Here is a 15,885-nt window from a genome sequence, read left to right as displayed (position 1 = left end):
GAGAGACCCGGGTTCAATCCTTCATTGTGACCCATCCATCGTGGTGTCCCTGAGCAAGACACTTAACCCGTAGTTGCTCCAGAGGTGTGCGACCTCTGATATATACAGCAATTGTAAAGCCTAGTTCACACTACATGGTTTTTCAGCGAGCTCGGTGATCGTCAGGCTGTGATCGGGGGTTAAATCAGCGGTCGCCAGTCATTATTTGTGAACTACACAATGCATTAAAATGGCTCCCCGATACATTTCTGACCCATCGCCGACGTTTGCCAGATATCTAGCATGCCAAATATCTGGCGGAGTCTGCTGACTCGACATCCACATCCAGCCAATGAGAGCAGGCAGCTGGCAGAGCAGGCAGCTACTTTTTCACCGCAAAACACTTTTTACTCCCCTCAGCTCTCTCTGTAGCTCAGACAATCCCTGCTACCTGAGTGTGCTAATCCATTCTTTCACCCAGATTTTTTGACTTTATAAGTGGTATCTTTATAAAAACAAACAACTGCTGTTTCGTGTGTAGGATTGCGTCATTTCCCGTTTCACATTTCAAGTGTTTTCTTGAAAAAACGTGGTTTGGAGACCTGTGTTGGGTGACAGAGGCGCTGTCAGCTCGTGTAGTGTGTGACCCCCTATCACCGATCAGTTACGTAGTGTGAACGCCACAACGACTTCAAGACTTCAGTCACAAGACGGCAAGTTGTGTAATGTGAACCGCACGGCCATCGGCAGACGCTGAAAATCGTGTAGTCTGCATGAACCTTTAGTCAGTTAAATTAATAAATGTAAATGTAAAAAACAACTCAATTGACCAAAGTACTTCCCAAGTTGATGATACTCAGAAGAAAACAGAAGAAAAGGCCAAAGTGTCAAAGTTCAAATCAAATTCTCAAAATCAATCCTAAAGCAGACTGGAAGCCAGTGGAACAAGGCTAAAACTGGGGTAATGTGCTCACACTTTTTAGTCCTAGTGAGAAGTCATTCTGGACTAACTGTCACCGATGGAGAGATGACTGATCCACTCGAACATATAAAGAATTATAATAGTGCAGCCGAGACGTTATAAATGCATGAGTTTCTTTTTCAAAATCATGTGCGGCAGGTAGGTCTTGACTTTAGCCGACAGTCTCAGTTGGAAGAAACTGGCTTTAACAACAGAACTAAACTGTTTATCAAATTTTAAAGCACTGTCAAGGATCACACCTAGATTCTTGGTAGATGGACAAATATACGTTCCTAAAGTACCAATAGGATCCACACAAGCACTTAAATCCCCAGGTAAACCAAACACAACATCCTCAGTCTTACTTCCGTTAAGACAGAGAAAATTCTGATACAACTCACATTTTTAGATTTATCAGGCAGTTAAGCAAGGGTTGATCTGAGGTTTTGTCATTGGATTTTACAGGCAAATAGATTTGTATATTTGTATATCATCTGCATAAAAATGGAAGGAAATATTGTGTTTTTTAAAAATGAACCTCAAACACACAGTCAACTAAAAAAGCATGAGGCCCAATATGAACCCTTGGGGGACCCCACAAGAAAGAGTGGCAGCAGATGAAGAAAATTCACCAAAGTGAACAGAAAAACTCAGATCTGCCAAATACAATTTGAACCATTTGAGGGCTGTGCCCTTAATGCTGGCACACTGTTTGAGTCGGAAAAATGAAGTGCTTAACCTTATCAAAGCCAGCGTCCCACACAAGACGGATGAAATCAGAAGCTCTGTGATGTTTTGGCTTGATTTTTCAACACCAAAAAGCATCTGCGCTGGATAATAGCAAGTTCAGTAACACGTTTATTTTGTTATCCATCCGTCCAACATCTATGTGCGGGGTCACAGGGGGGCTGGAGCCAATCCCAGCTGACCTTGGGCGATAATTCATCACAAGGCTCTGTAAATTGTTATCCATGTTGAACTAAACGCTGTTAGTCAAGGCTGATGTCTTTTGTTTTCTTCAGGAAACTGATCATGTCAGCGAAGAACACATTGTGACTGTCAATGTGGCTGTCTGTGTCATTGTTTCTCTCTGGTGTCTATTTCAGCCCCTGCAGACTAAAACACACTAATTGAGTTTTCAAACTAAACCTGTTGTTAGCTGGACTTTTGTCTCTGTGTTGAGATGGACCAGTGATCCTGCAGAGTCCTGTCCTCCCTGTGATGGAGGGACATGATGTCACTCTGCACTGTAAAACAGAGACCCCTCCCTCCAACCTCCCAGCTGGTTTCTATAAAGATGGCTCCCTCATCAGGACTGAGCCTACAGGTCACATGACCATCCGCCATGTTAACAAGTCTGATGAAGGCCTCTACAAGTGTAACATCAGCGGTCGTGGAGAGTCTCCATCCAGCTGGATCTCTGTCACAGGTGAGGAGGTTTCTTTGATTTCAGGACTCATTTAATCCAGAGATTCATCTGACCAGGTGGATTCTCTCTACAGAAAAACCTACAATCACAGCTCCACCCACCACTACAGCCCTGCACACATCAACTACTCTCTATGACATGACACCTTCTGCAGCCCTGCCTCCTCCATCACGTCCTGCCTCAGCCCCCCTCAAGCTTGTGTTCAGACTGATCTATCACCTGGTGGTCTTCTGTCCCTATTTCATCTCCACTGTCCTCATGGTGTCTTTATATCGACACAGGGCCACAGGTAACACTCTGAATCATTCCCTGACCTTTATATCACTCATCAATCAATCAATCAATCAATCAGTCAGTCAGTCAATCAATCTCAGACTTTCTTCTGGTGTTGATGAATGACAATTGTCTCAAACAAATAAATTATCTACACTTTATTTCTCACCTGCTCTGACTGCAGGAAATGACTTGACCGTCTCCATGGTGATGACCCCGCCCACTAAGGCTGAGGAAGGATTGGATGATGACTGTGATGATGTCATCACTGCTGTCACCACAGAGCATCACTTCTGAGCTGATCCAGTGTGTTCAGTGTGTTCTGGTTCTTAATGAAGCTAAAATGTTTGAGTCATCAGCAAATAAACCTCAGATTTCCCAGAACACTTCCCTGTGGAACTCGTCATGTTCTAGTTTGACTTGTAGATGATGTTGAACTCAGGATCTCAGACTTCAGCAGCAGCGATAGTCTCACTTTAAACTCTTCTACACTTATACTGTAAGCAGCTGTGTGAGAGCAGTTATCAGGATTAACTCTGTCAGGTTTAGTGAAGCCTGATCCATTAGAGAAAGACTGACTCAGGTGAACTTCATTCATGATACAGGTGTAAATGCCAGAGATGGGGACTCTTTGAGATTCTGACTTGAGTCCGACTTAAGTCACACACACAGTGACTTGAGACTCGACCTGAGACTCGTCCTCTAAAGACTTAAGACTTGACTCGGACTCGAGGTGCGGGACTCGTGAACAATGTTTATTTTTAGAAAACGTCTGATGAGCTTGCAGTTGTTCCCCTACCTACGTTATCTATAACTCACCTACGTAACACATACTACATATTTGCTGCACACAGCCACACGTGGGAGAGGACAACAAACACCAGCAGCTGCTCTGCCATTCATCATAAACCTGGGCTTTAAAACTTCATACAACAAGGCCCAAACAAAGAAGTGCTGAACGCAAAATAGGTTAGTAACCTGAAGTTAGTAAAAATGTTAGCTCAGCATCAGCCATCTAACATTATCTTTCTTCTTGTTTTAGCTACGACCTACAGAAGGTTAACTCCGACTGTTGTTCGTTATGAAAAGATGAATGAGCGTTTGTTTGCTTGCCAACCTTGTGGTGGTCGATTAACGTAACCATTTATGTCCCGCTGGCTGCCATCATGTTAATTATTAATGTTGGCTGCAAACAGGTTACAGGTTTATTGCTGATCATATAACGTTCCACTGGGTTTGAGAGTCTGGGGCATAAGCTTTCCTTTAGTGCATTGCACATTACATGATTTTGCTCTGTGAAAAACAGGTTACAGTTACAGAATTCCTCATAGCTATGCAGTTTTATAAGACTTTTTGAGACTTTACTTGGACTAGCTGAAAGACTTGGGACTTGACTTGGACTCTTGCTCAGTGACTTGAGACTTGACTTGGACTCTTGCTCAGTGACTTGAGACTTGACTTGGACTCTAGCTCAGAGACTTGAGACTTGACTTGGACTCTAGCTCAGTGACTTGAGACTTGACTTGGACTCTAGCTCAGTGACTTGAGACTTGACTTGGACTCTTGCTCAGAGACTTGAGACTTGACTTGGACTCTAGCTCAGTGACTTGAGACTTGACTTGGACTCTTGCTCAGAGACTTGAGACTTGACTTGGACTGTAACTCAGTGACTAGAGACTTGACTTGGACTCTAGCTCAGTGACTTGAGACTTGACTTGGACTTGCTGAAAGACTTGAGACTTGACTTGGACTCTAGCTCAGTGACTTGAGACTTGACTTGGACTTGCTGAAAGACTTGAGACTTGACTTGAACTCTAGCTCAGTGACTTGAGACTTGACTTGGACTTGCTGACAGACTTGAGACTTGACTTGAACTCTAGCTCAGTGACTTGAGACTTGACTTGGACTTGCTGAAAGACTTGAGACTTGACTTGAACTCTAGCTCAGAGACTTGAGACTTGACTTGGACTTGCTGAAAGACTTGAGACTTGACTTGAACTCTAGCTCAGTGACTTGAGACTTGACTTGGACTTGCTGAAAGACTTGAGACTTGACTTGAACTCTAGCTCAGTGACTTGAGACTTGACTTGGACTTGCTGAAAGACTTGAGACTTGACTTGAACTCTAGCTCAGTGACTTGAGACTTGACTTGGACTTGCTGAAAGACTTGAGACTTGACTTGAACTCTAGCTCAGAGACTTGAGACTTGATTTGGACTCTTGGTCAGACACTTGTGAGCATCTCTCTGGTAAATGCATTGCACAAAGCTGCCGACATGGTTTGAGTTGTGTTGCTTGTTTGATTCAGATGTTGTATAAGGATCCCTGCATTTTAATAAATAAAAATAAATAATCTAACAGCAAATGATCTTTTGTTTGTGTTTGGCTCAGGAAATTAAAGAGATTTGACTAGGGGATGGTTCAGGTGAGCTGTGGCTTCCCGCTGTCCCTATATTCCTTCCCGACGCCAGTTGATATGTTTATTTATTTATTTTTTAATTATTATTTTCATTAATATTGTTTTCATTATTGCATTAATCATCATTTTTATTAATGTCCGTACCTCTGCCACCTTTACTGTTTTGCTTTTCTGTGTTTAGCTTTTCTCTCTCTTTCTCCCCGCCTCCCTACAGGTCCCAGTTAAAAAGTCATGGTCCTCAATATATTATCCATATGAGAACCATGTAGAAGACCGAGCATTGTTTGTATGTTGCAGGGTAGCTACTAGTAATATATTTTAGCATAATTTGTTAAAATGTAGTTAATTTGTAATTTTGTTTGAACGTTATGTCTTTACCTCCCAGTGCATTAAGGGCAGGGGTGTTGATGGTGCACTGGATAAAACGCATGCCATTGGTGTGAGAGACCTGGGTTCGAATCCACTCTGAGACACCAATGTATCCCTGAGCAAGACACTTAAAACCAAGTTGCTTGTGCGACCTCTGACATGTATACCAATTGTGAATGAAGAAGAAAATGCAATACATTTACTGGGTGATATTTCAACTTCTGAAGTCTGAGTGTGTAAATACTTCCACAAAACATTTCTGTCTACAAATGACACAGTGTGCACTCACTGGATTTGAGTTTCATTAATAGAACAACCTAACCTCATATTCTTAATGTTTGCATCTGCCAGCTCATTAGCACCAATTAACCTGCACACATCCTCGATGACTAATTTTTAATTTCAGAGAAACAGTCTAGTTGTAACCAAGGTATAAATGGCAGATGTACCAAAGTAGATTATTAGAGTAGAGAGTAAACATACAGTTTTAAAAAGAAATGTGAAAATTGCTTTCAAACACTTTTCAAATCCAAGTTACAAAGTGCTGTACAGCAGAAACAAATACAGCTCTATACTTAAAAAAATACAAATGAATCAACAGCAATAACAGCAACAAAACAAAGTTTATTAAAACACCATAGGATAAAAGTGAGACCTAAGAAAGCACTTAAAAGAAGCCCCTGCCTAGCAGGCTGAAAAAGTACTGCTGTAGTTCTTGTGTTGTGTTGTAGTAAACAGGGATAATGCTGCAGGTGGATTTCAGTGGAAAGATTCCTAAAACCACAGCAGACATGTTTTACTTCCTACAGTGCGCTGGTCCATGGTGGTTCTGCTGAAGGGAGGCCGGACTGCTCCCAATCACATCGTAGTAGTACCCATAATGAATGTCTTTCTGTCACAGCTCATGTTTAAAGCGGCAGTCTGTCTGGATTCAAAACCTCTGAACCTGCAGAGCTCTCAGCTCCGGCATCATAACAGCTGCTTAGAATCCCTCTGCAGGAGAAGCACCTAGGGGACCTGATCATCTGGATCCACCTGGATCTATCTGGATCCAAGGTGGAAGTACTGAATCCCAGCTTCTCACCTTAGAAACACGTCCATGTTCCGGTGCTCTCTGATGCTTGCGTCACATTCAACTTGCTAACCTGTGGCACTGAACACCTGCAAAGGTGCTGCTACACCTGAGAGCGGACCTTTCAGTGATTTCAAATGACACATCAGATCAGAATTATGAACATGAAATAAAACCAGAGTTTACTGCAAGTGGACTTGAAGCTAGATCTTTGAGGCGGAAGGCAAGAACACTAACCATTAGTCCACAGAGAACACAAGGACAGGGTTCATCGTCATATTCACACCACTCAGAAGTCCAGAGTGTTTATGTTGGAAAAAAAATCTTTCTTCCACAGCAGGACTTGAACCCAGAACACCTGTCGCAGAGGATATTCATTCCTTGGTGAAGCTGCTATAACAGGAAGCAGTTGGTTTCTGGATACCAAGGCCAGCATTTCTACCAATTATTGTTGGGTAAAATAGGTCTCAACCGCAATAGCACTAGTTTGTCTTCCATGGTTTAGAGAATGTAGAGCAGGCTGTGGTGAGATCACCAGGACAGAAGTCAGTAAGGACCAGTACATCAAAGGACAGATTTTGGAAACACTGAGCTGATTCAGTCAGAGGATATTTAAGTGAACTTACTAAAAGAGGGAGCAATTTCCTGTTTTCAGATTTGAATAGGTAGAAGCTCTCATGGACACATTAAGTTGTAAAGGCACTGCTGGGATCTGAACGCAGGATCGCCTGTTTACAAGACAGGTGCTTTCACCGACTAAGCCACAGCACCTGCCGCAGGCAACTATGCTACCTGTTTCAGGTGGTCTGGTTTTGGAATCAAGTCTTAGGATTGCCACATTCTACTTGCTCACTCGTGTTTTCTTGAAGCTGCATTAGGTTAATCTGGTTTTTGTCCTTGGGAAGTCGTTATCGTTATTAAAAGCTCCAGTTAGGCACCGCTGGGATTTGAACCCAGGATCTCCTGTTTACTAGACAGGCACTTTGACCAACTAAGCCACGGCGCCACACGCTGTGAGCGTTTGGAAGACTTTCATTTGAATGTTTCAATGAAATCAAATGGGCTTGTTAACGTCTTGCAGTCCTTTTTCAGTAAAATCAAAGCAAAGAAAAACAGACTTACTTTTCACCTCTGGGATGGCATGCGGTAGCGGAAAAGCCAACACGGTTGAGGCTTCTGGAGCCACAAGAGGAGAAAGGGATGAGCTGGGACTAGCGAGGTCAAGGGACAAAGTGGCACTAGTCCTGTTTGACAAGAGGGACTTTGCAGTGGACCAACAAGTTCAGATTCAGTTAACAGACGCGTATCATCTGACATATATAGCAATTTTAAGTCACTAAATGAATAAATGTAAATGTAACCCAATGGAGCGTTAACGGACGTGTAACGCTGTGAGGTGGGAGTGTCGGCAGGGATTGGCTGAGCGGATGCGGGAGGGTTTAAGGCTCCATACTTCCGCATTTTCTGCCCCTCCCCTCGCCACACTGACATCAGCGTTTGATGTCTGCAGTATTCACCTCTGCACCATTTGTCTGTTCACTGGTAAGGAGATTGTCTAAATATGTATGTTGTTGAAATCTATGTTGGTGCGCTGTTTTACAGTAAGTTGATTGCTCCTCTCTCTCTTCTGTCCTGCCTCTCACTGAATTGCCTCCTAATTGAGTTGCCTCTTAGTGATAGTTCGGCTGCTCCTTAGTGTTGATAGATTCATTTTTAGCTGGACTTGTGTTTATGCCTTGTACTTCTGACTGTGCTACTCTTTATTAATTTTCATTTATGCGTTGCTGTCTTTGCTTTAATAGTTTTCTTTTTGAATTAACCTTTGCTTGGTTTTGATTAACAGTCTGTTTTGGTTTAACTAATAATTTGTTTTGGATGAATTTGCTTGGTTTGAAGTTATTATTTGCCTGAATTAAGTTTTGTTTTGATTGAATTAATATTTTTCTTTGTTTGAATTGTTTTGGTTTGGGTGATCCATGTCAGAAGTGTTTCTGCAAATGGCTGCTTTTTAAGAGATTTCAGATACATCATAATTTAAAATAAAAAATATATTTATATGTGAATGAAACACTGTCTCAGTCCCTCCCTCCCTAAGTAAAACTAACCTGTGTGCTTTCTCAGTGGTGCTGTGTGGTCAACTTTAGTTTATACTTCCTGAGGTGAAATTCCCTGGTGGGTGTGTGTGTGTTTCGGATGAATATTGAAATTACATCCTAATAATCCTTGATCAATTCCCACTCAGTGCCGCCACATGTGTGTCAGCCAGTCTGCACTGTGAGCTCCAGGCCTCCAAGTTAAAAACTGTTGAGACCAGTTTAGAAATGAAAGCTACTGTATTGAGCCCAATGTGTCAGTGTCTGACTCAGCCAGAGCTGCATCAGAGAGAGAGATCACCCAAAGTGTAAAAAACAACTACAGATAAAATCAAACTGGTCAAAAGTATTCTGTTGGGATTTTCGTGATGTTAATTTGTTATGGAAATAAAGTGAGCTAGGTGTCAGGTGTGATGAAGAACTCCTCAGAGACTCATGAAGACTTACATAAAATGTTTGTTGAGCCCAGCGAAGGAAAACGGTAACAGCAGACAGTGTAGTACCAAACAAGACTTCCTGTCTGTGGATATTTACAGTGCTTTACCTTTCCCACATTTTGTTACGTTACAGCCTCACTCCAAAATGGATGAAATGTATTTTCCTCAATATTCTACAAACAATAGCCCATAATGACAGCGTGAAAGAAGTTTGTTTGAAATCTTTGCAAATGTATTAAAAATAAAATACAAAACAAAAGTACTTTGTTGAAGCGCCTTTGGCACCAATTACAGCCTCAAGTCATTTTGAGTATGATGCTACAAGCTTGGCACAGCTATTTTGGGCAGTTTCTTCCATTCTTCTTTGCTGGACCTCTCAAGCTCCATCAGGTTGGATGGGGAGCTTCAGTGCACAGCCATTTTCATTCTCTCCAGATATTGGGTCAGGGTCAAGTCTGCGCTGTGGCTGGGCCACTCAAGGACATTCACAGAGTTGTCCTGTAGTCATTCCTTTGTTATCTTGGCTGTGTGCTTAGAGTTATTGTCCTGGTGGAAGATGAACCTTTGCACCAGTCTGAGGTCCAGGGCGCTCTGGAGCAGGTTTGTCAAGGATGTCTCTGCACATTGCTGCCTTCATTTTTCCATCGGGTTCTTGGTCACCTCCCTGACTGAGGCCCCTCTCCCCCGATCACTCATTTTGGCCAGGCAACCAGCTCTAGAAAGAGTCCTTGTGGTTCCAAACTTCTTCCATTTTACGGATGATGGAGGCCACTGTGCTCACTGGGACCTTCAATGCTGTGAAATGTTTCTGTTCCCTTCCCCACATCTGTGCCTCGATACGATCTTGTCTCTGAGGTCCACAGACAGCACCTTGGACTTCCTGGTTTGGTCTGTGCTCTGACATGCACTGTGGGACCTTATATACACAGGTGTGCCTTTCCAAATCATCTGAATTGAATCACAGGTGGACTCCAATCAAGTTGTAGAAACATCTCAAGGATAATCAGTGGAAACAGGATGTACCTGAGCTCACGGCAAAGGCTTGTACTTACGTACATCTGCTTTTTTTATTTTTTATTTTTTGCAAAGATTTCAAACAAACCTCATTCACGTTGTCATTATGGGGTATTTTTTGTAGAATTTTCCCCTCAAAACATGTGTGAAGACATATTGGTTCAAATCAAGACACTGTTTAACTATGTTGACACTTTGGGTCATTCAAGCCACATGCAAAGTTGTGTCTTTGTCTTATATTTCCAGACGACAACATTCCAACAACAAGTAAACAAGCAGAGCATCGTGTTGGAGAGCCTCAAACGCCAGATGTAAATCTCACACCCACAGAAACAATAAATATTGAATATATGAAACATGTGGTGGAAAGAGATCTGTGACAGATGAGCTGATCATTTTACTGCTTCATCAGGTTCTGGTTTCTTGTCTGTATGTTTTATATGTATCCAGCCAACAGCTAATCTAACAGCAGCTAAACAAACCAGAACAAAACCATTGATACCAGTCCGTAGTAAAGTCTGTAGTTTCCCTCCACTACGTTGTGCAGTGGATAAGACACATGCACGCTGTGGACCCTGAAGATCAAAGTGCATATTAGTCAGGAAATGAGTGAACAGTGGAACAGCTTCCATTTACTCTTCTATATCTTCTATATTCCTCATGTTTGACTCTCAGAATCAACATGGAATAAACTGCAGCTACAACATGGCACACAGACACACTGACCTCCACAAACTCACCTGAAACATCCAGCTGGTAGATTCTGATTGGCTCAGTCTCAATGGCGGCTCTCTTACGTCTTGATCCTCCTGTTGCAACTTGACACTCGTATGTTCCAGCGTCGTTGCTGTTCACGTTCTTCAGAATTAAAGACACGTCTCCGTCCTTCAGCTCTCTGTCCATCAGCTGCACCCGGCCTGCAAAGGATGGATGCTGGTGGGTTGGATCTGAGTGTTTATCACTGTAAAGGAGGACGTACTCTGGTGGCTGCAGGTCAGGTCTGGTCCACTCTACAGCTCTGATGGAGGCTTCACCAGTCTGACATGCCAGAATTACATCATCTCCAGGTTTCACTCGTACCACATCTAAAAACAATAAAAACATCCAGACAGAAAAAGTAATTACATTTCAAAAGGACTCCACGCAGCCCCAACGGGCCCCACCTGTATTCATAAAGCACCACTCAATATTACAAAGTGTGCCTGATGTCGCCTCTGTTGTTAAACCATTTCTTACTCTATTATGAGTGTTGCAAGAGCCGTTTTCAAGCCCAGGGACTCTGACAGTGACAGTTGAGCTGCTGAGAGAAGTTCAGTCTATATTGTGACATCAAACTGAATGTTTGAGGGAAAATGGCTAATTGGGCACAAATTGGACTTTTTCACTTAGGGGTGTACTCACTGTTGTTGCCAGTGGTTTAGACATTTATGGCTGTGTGATGTGTTATTTTGAGAGGACAGCAAATTTACACTGTTACACAAGTTGTACACTCACTACTTTACATTGTAGCAAAGTGTCATTTCTTCAGTGTTGTCACATGAAAAGAGATAATTTAATCTTTACTAAAACGTGAGGAGTGTTCTCACTTCTATGAGATACTGTATATGTCAAAACAGGAACTAATGCATGAAAATTGCAGGAGATGAAGAGGGACAGACAGCATTTGGACAAGCCAGCACACAGCATCATTTGTAACATGACACAACAAAAGAACCACAATTCCTCCCCAGCTGCCTGCATCAAAAACAGATCTGCCAGCTACATTCTTCCTTTACAGACTGGTAATGTAAATGGACATAATATAGCTTCACCTGGTTTTAGGGGGTTTGCAGCCCTCCCAGCAGCCCTACTTTCTGTGTCTATGCTCAAAGGGGAAACTAATTAAAACATAATAATAATAACGTTATCTATGTAGCACTTATCCAGTGGTGGACAACAACTAATTACATTAATTCAAGTACTGTACTTAGGTCCAAATTAGAGGTATTTGTACATTTTCTTCATGCTGACTGGGGAAAACCTCTAAACCTGAAGGTTGAGGTAGGATGGTGACTTGACGTGCAAAAAACGTGTTCAGCAGAGAGATGTTTCATTAACTGCATAATTCTATTCAAGGCACTGATCATTGGATTTAACAAAAATATAAATCAAAAGTGTGTCTATAAGTGCATCGTTTGATCTGATCACTTTCACAGAAGATGTCTGTAAAACAACACAGGGACGGAAACAAAGGAAACAAAGGAAACAACGATGTAAAGTGTTTCAGCAGGTCAGCCTGTTGCTTCAACGTCTTCAAAACCACCGTTTGTTATTGTTTCATTCAGCCAATCACAACACTGCTCAACCCTATGCAAATAACAGAGCGTATATATGCATGTCAAGTTCCTCTGATATAATTTTTAAAAAGCCTGTCTGTGGGTGCTAGGCCAGATCTGAACTGTGGCCTTTGTGTCCAGGTGATCTGTAACTCTACAGTTGGTCTTGGTCCACAATGTGAACTGATTCCAACCTGCTCTCGTGTGAACATGTGTCCGTGCACCCAGCTGTTGCTTGGCCAGAACTGATATAAATAATATTTTCTTTCACACAAATGAAATGCTGTCAATGTTGGTTGTTGTTAAATATCTGCTGAAGTTAAGCCGCAGTTTAGTTTGGCTTCAGTGCCAGTTTGGAATCATTTGCTAAAATGAAGAATTCAAGTCAGAATTGGTTTGAGTTTTGCCTTTGTGTCCAGGTGATCTGTAACTCTACAGTTGGTCTTGGTCCACAATGTGAACTGATTCCAACCTGCTCTCGTGTGAACGTGTGTCCGTGCACCCAGCTGTTGCTTGGCCAGAACTGATATAAATAATAATTTCTTCCACACAAATGAAATGCTGTCAATGTCGGTTGTTGTTAAATATCTGCTGAAGTTAAGCCGCAGTTTAGTTTGGCTTCAGTGCTAGTTTAGAATCATTTGCTAAAATGAAGAATTCAAGTCAGAATTGGTTTGAGTTTTCTATTAGAAATACAGAAAACGTTAAAAAAAGTTACGTATTTTTTCACTGGATTCTGTGTATGAGGAAAATCATTCTGTAGACCAGGTGTATCAGTCTGAGGATGAAGAGTCACAGCTGTAAACTTTAAGGTCTCATTGGTTTCTTTGACTGCTCTGAGAATGTTTCCCCTAACCACTAATGATACTCAAAACCCAAACTGTGTATAATCTGCAAGTTCTAGCTTGTATGAATACTTTTACGTTGGCATACTACAACCATTATTTAGTTTAAATATGGAGAGTAAAACTATGTGGAAGCACCACAAGAGTTGCCTTGGATCCACTCCAGTAGAAGATGCATCCTAATTTGAAGACTTTAGTAACTAAGTGCAATTATTAACCGTAAAGCCTGTATCAGTGTCACTGCAGCAGGACATCATATTTATCATTTAGCAGTCACTTTTTATCCAAAGCAACTTACAATTGTTATATCTCACAGTGGGGAATTGAACCTGGGTCTCTCACACCAAATGCATGTGTCTTATCCACTGCACCATCCGGGCCACCTTGATATATATAGCTGTTGTTGCTCATGTCTGTAACCCTAAACTAAAAGAGGAAAACACACACAAAAAAAATAAAAAATACATAAAACAGTCTTAAATTTATGACATTAACTTTTCACTTACTGAGTCATGAATGTGACAAACAGTGAGAGTTGTTTTTATTAAAAAAATCATTTTGTCTCGTGATTGTGATGTTTTAAGTTTAATTATATATTATAGAGTTTATTATTAATGTTACACCTCACCCTTTGGCCGCCTTCCAAGGCCAGGAGGACCTTATTCGGTAATTAGCTGGAGCACTCCCAGAACTGAAGGACAGAAAACATGGACACAGCACAGGGAAACACATACATCCTTAATATTTATAAACGTTTTATTATATATTATAGAGTTTATTATTGAAGTTTTATTATATATTATATAGAGATACAGAGTTGATTTATCCAGCAGTCATTGGTTCATCACAGGACTATGATTATTGATTGGAGAAAATAATTAAGACCTGCTGTGTTACCTGCGGCCCTGCGTTGACATAAAGACACCATGAGGACAGTGGAGATGCAGTACGGACAGAAGACCACCAGGTGGCAGACAAGTCTGAACACAAGCTGGAGGGGGGCTGAGCAGACAGCACAGGAGAGGAGAAGGAAGAAAACACATAACTGTGCTATGTTGTTTTGAACTGTGCTGGATGTTTTTGGGTTTAGTAATAAAACTAATTAATATATTAATTATGTCCAGTCATGAGGTATCTTCAATGTCTCATGTGCTTTCAGTCCATTTACAAACTGTTTCTCCACTGAGTTTAAATATACTAAGTCAGAATAATGCAGGTTTTTACTGAAAGAGAAAACACAAAGACAGAATAAAAGTACCACTGAGCTGGCAGAGGGAGGTAGTCGTCATCAGACGTGTGATCAGATGAGGGTTCAGAGGAAAAGAAACTTCATCTTTCTCTCATCTTGTTTCCTCTCTCCTCACATCTTCTGTAGGACTGAGACACAAGAAAAGGGAAACGTGGATGCAATGAAGAGAATTGGCATAGAAGTGTTCTGATAACTTGTTGTGTTTGCAAAGTGAAATTGTGAAATCCGTCACAGTCTGAGAGGTGTAACATTAAACATGTTTGGTGTCATACAACAGCGGACTGTGAATCTGCTTATATTCTCTCCAGGAGACGACGTATATACTTATTGTATGTACATATTTTGCAAACATATAATTTGTAATATGGTTATAACGGTTAGTTTGCTGTCCATGTAGAGTGAACTAGATGTCTTTGTGTTGTTTATACACTCTGATAATGTTAATCAAATACATGTTAATTCCACAATCTGACTTAAGAGCAAATGAAGCAATTTGCAACGCTAGAAGTCACTAAAACTTACACGCTGAACCTTTAAAGGGGCTATATGTAAGTTTTTCAATGAAATTACTCATTAATTAATCAAATTTTCATTGCCTTATTGTCAGTGGGCTCAAAACTCACTTAGAAATGAAGCACACGCCTGTTTTCTCCGTTGCTTGCATCAGACACTATTCTGCTTTTAATGTGGGGACACCGGGTCGGATTCAGCTCTGTGCGCTCTCTCAGACTACAGCGACAACATGGCAGCTAACGACATGCAGTCCACTAACACCACAAAACTCTGTCTCACAGCAACACACAGACCTCACGTAAGGATACAAAACAACAATAAAGGTTTATGTGCTGAAGCCCATCAGACCAAACAGGTTCAGATGACGTTGAGTAAGAATAAAATGAGCATTAGTAAAGCTGGAGAAACACAGAGAAAGTCACTAAAGTTATCCAGTGCAAAGTTGTATCGCTCTCCACATTACTTTACCAACTAACGTGACCCATGTTACTATCCTGTGTACCACAGGAAAGTGTGAAAGCCGCAGGCGAGCTAATGATGTAGCACGTCAGCTACAGTGCCTTGCAAAAGTATTCGGCCCCCTTGAACTTTTTGACCTTTTGCCACATTTCAGGCTTCAAACATAAAGATATAAAACTGTAATTTTTTGTGAAGAATCAACAACAAGTGGGACACAATTATGAAGTGGAACGAAATTTATTGGATATTTCAAACCTTTTTAACAAATAAAAAACTGAAAAATTGGGCGTGCAAAATTATTCAGCCCCTTTACTTTCAGTGCAGCAAACTCTCTCCAGAAGTTCAGTGAGGATCTCTGAATGATCCAATGTTGACCTAAATGACTAATGATGATAAATAGAATCCACCTGTGTGAAATCAAGTCTCCGTATAAATGCACCTGCTCTGTGATAGTCTCAG

The 15,885-nt window shown here is 41.4% G+C and overlaps 1 protein-coding gene and 1 non-coding gene across 2 annotated transcripts in view; both read right to left on the bottom strand.

The window, feature by feature from the left end:
* The window catches only part of LOC123980885 (zinc finger protein 208-like), an 808,576-nt gene that overhangs the window by 513,303 nt on the left and 279,388 nt on the right, over positions 1 to 15,885 (bottom strand). The window lies entirely within an intron of this gene.
* On the bottom strand, positions 7,434 to 7,507 carry trnat-agu. Its single transcript has one exon. It is a non-coding gene; the product is annotated as a tRNA-Thr (tRNA).

The sequence above is a fragment of the Micropterus dolomieu genome, linkage group LG12 (assembly GCF_021292245.1).
Source record: "Micropterus dolomieu isolate WLL.071019.BEF.003 ecotype Adirondacks linkage group LG12, ASM2129224v1, whole genome shotgun sequence".
Lineage (NCBI taxonomy): Eukaryota > Metazoa > Chordata > Actinopteri > Centrarchiformes > Centrarchidae > Micropterus > Micropterus dolomieu.
Note: the sequence above shows the minus strand (reverse complement) of the source record. Positions and strands in the feature narration are given on the sequence as shown.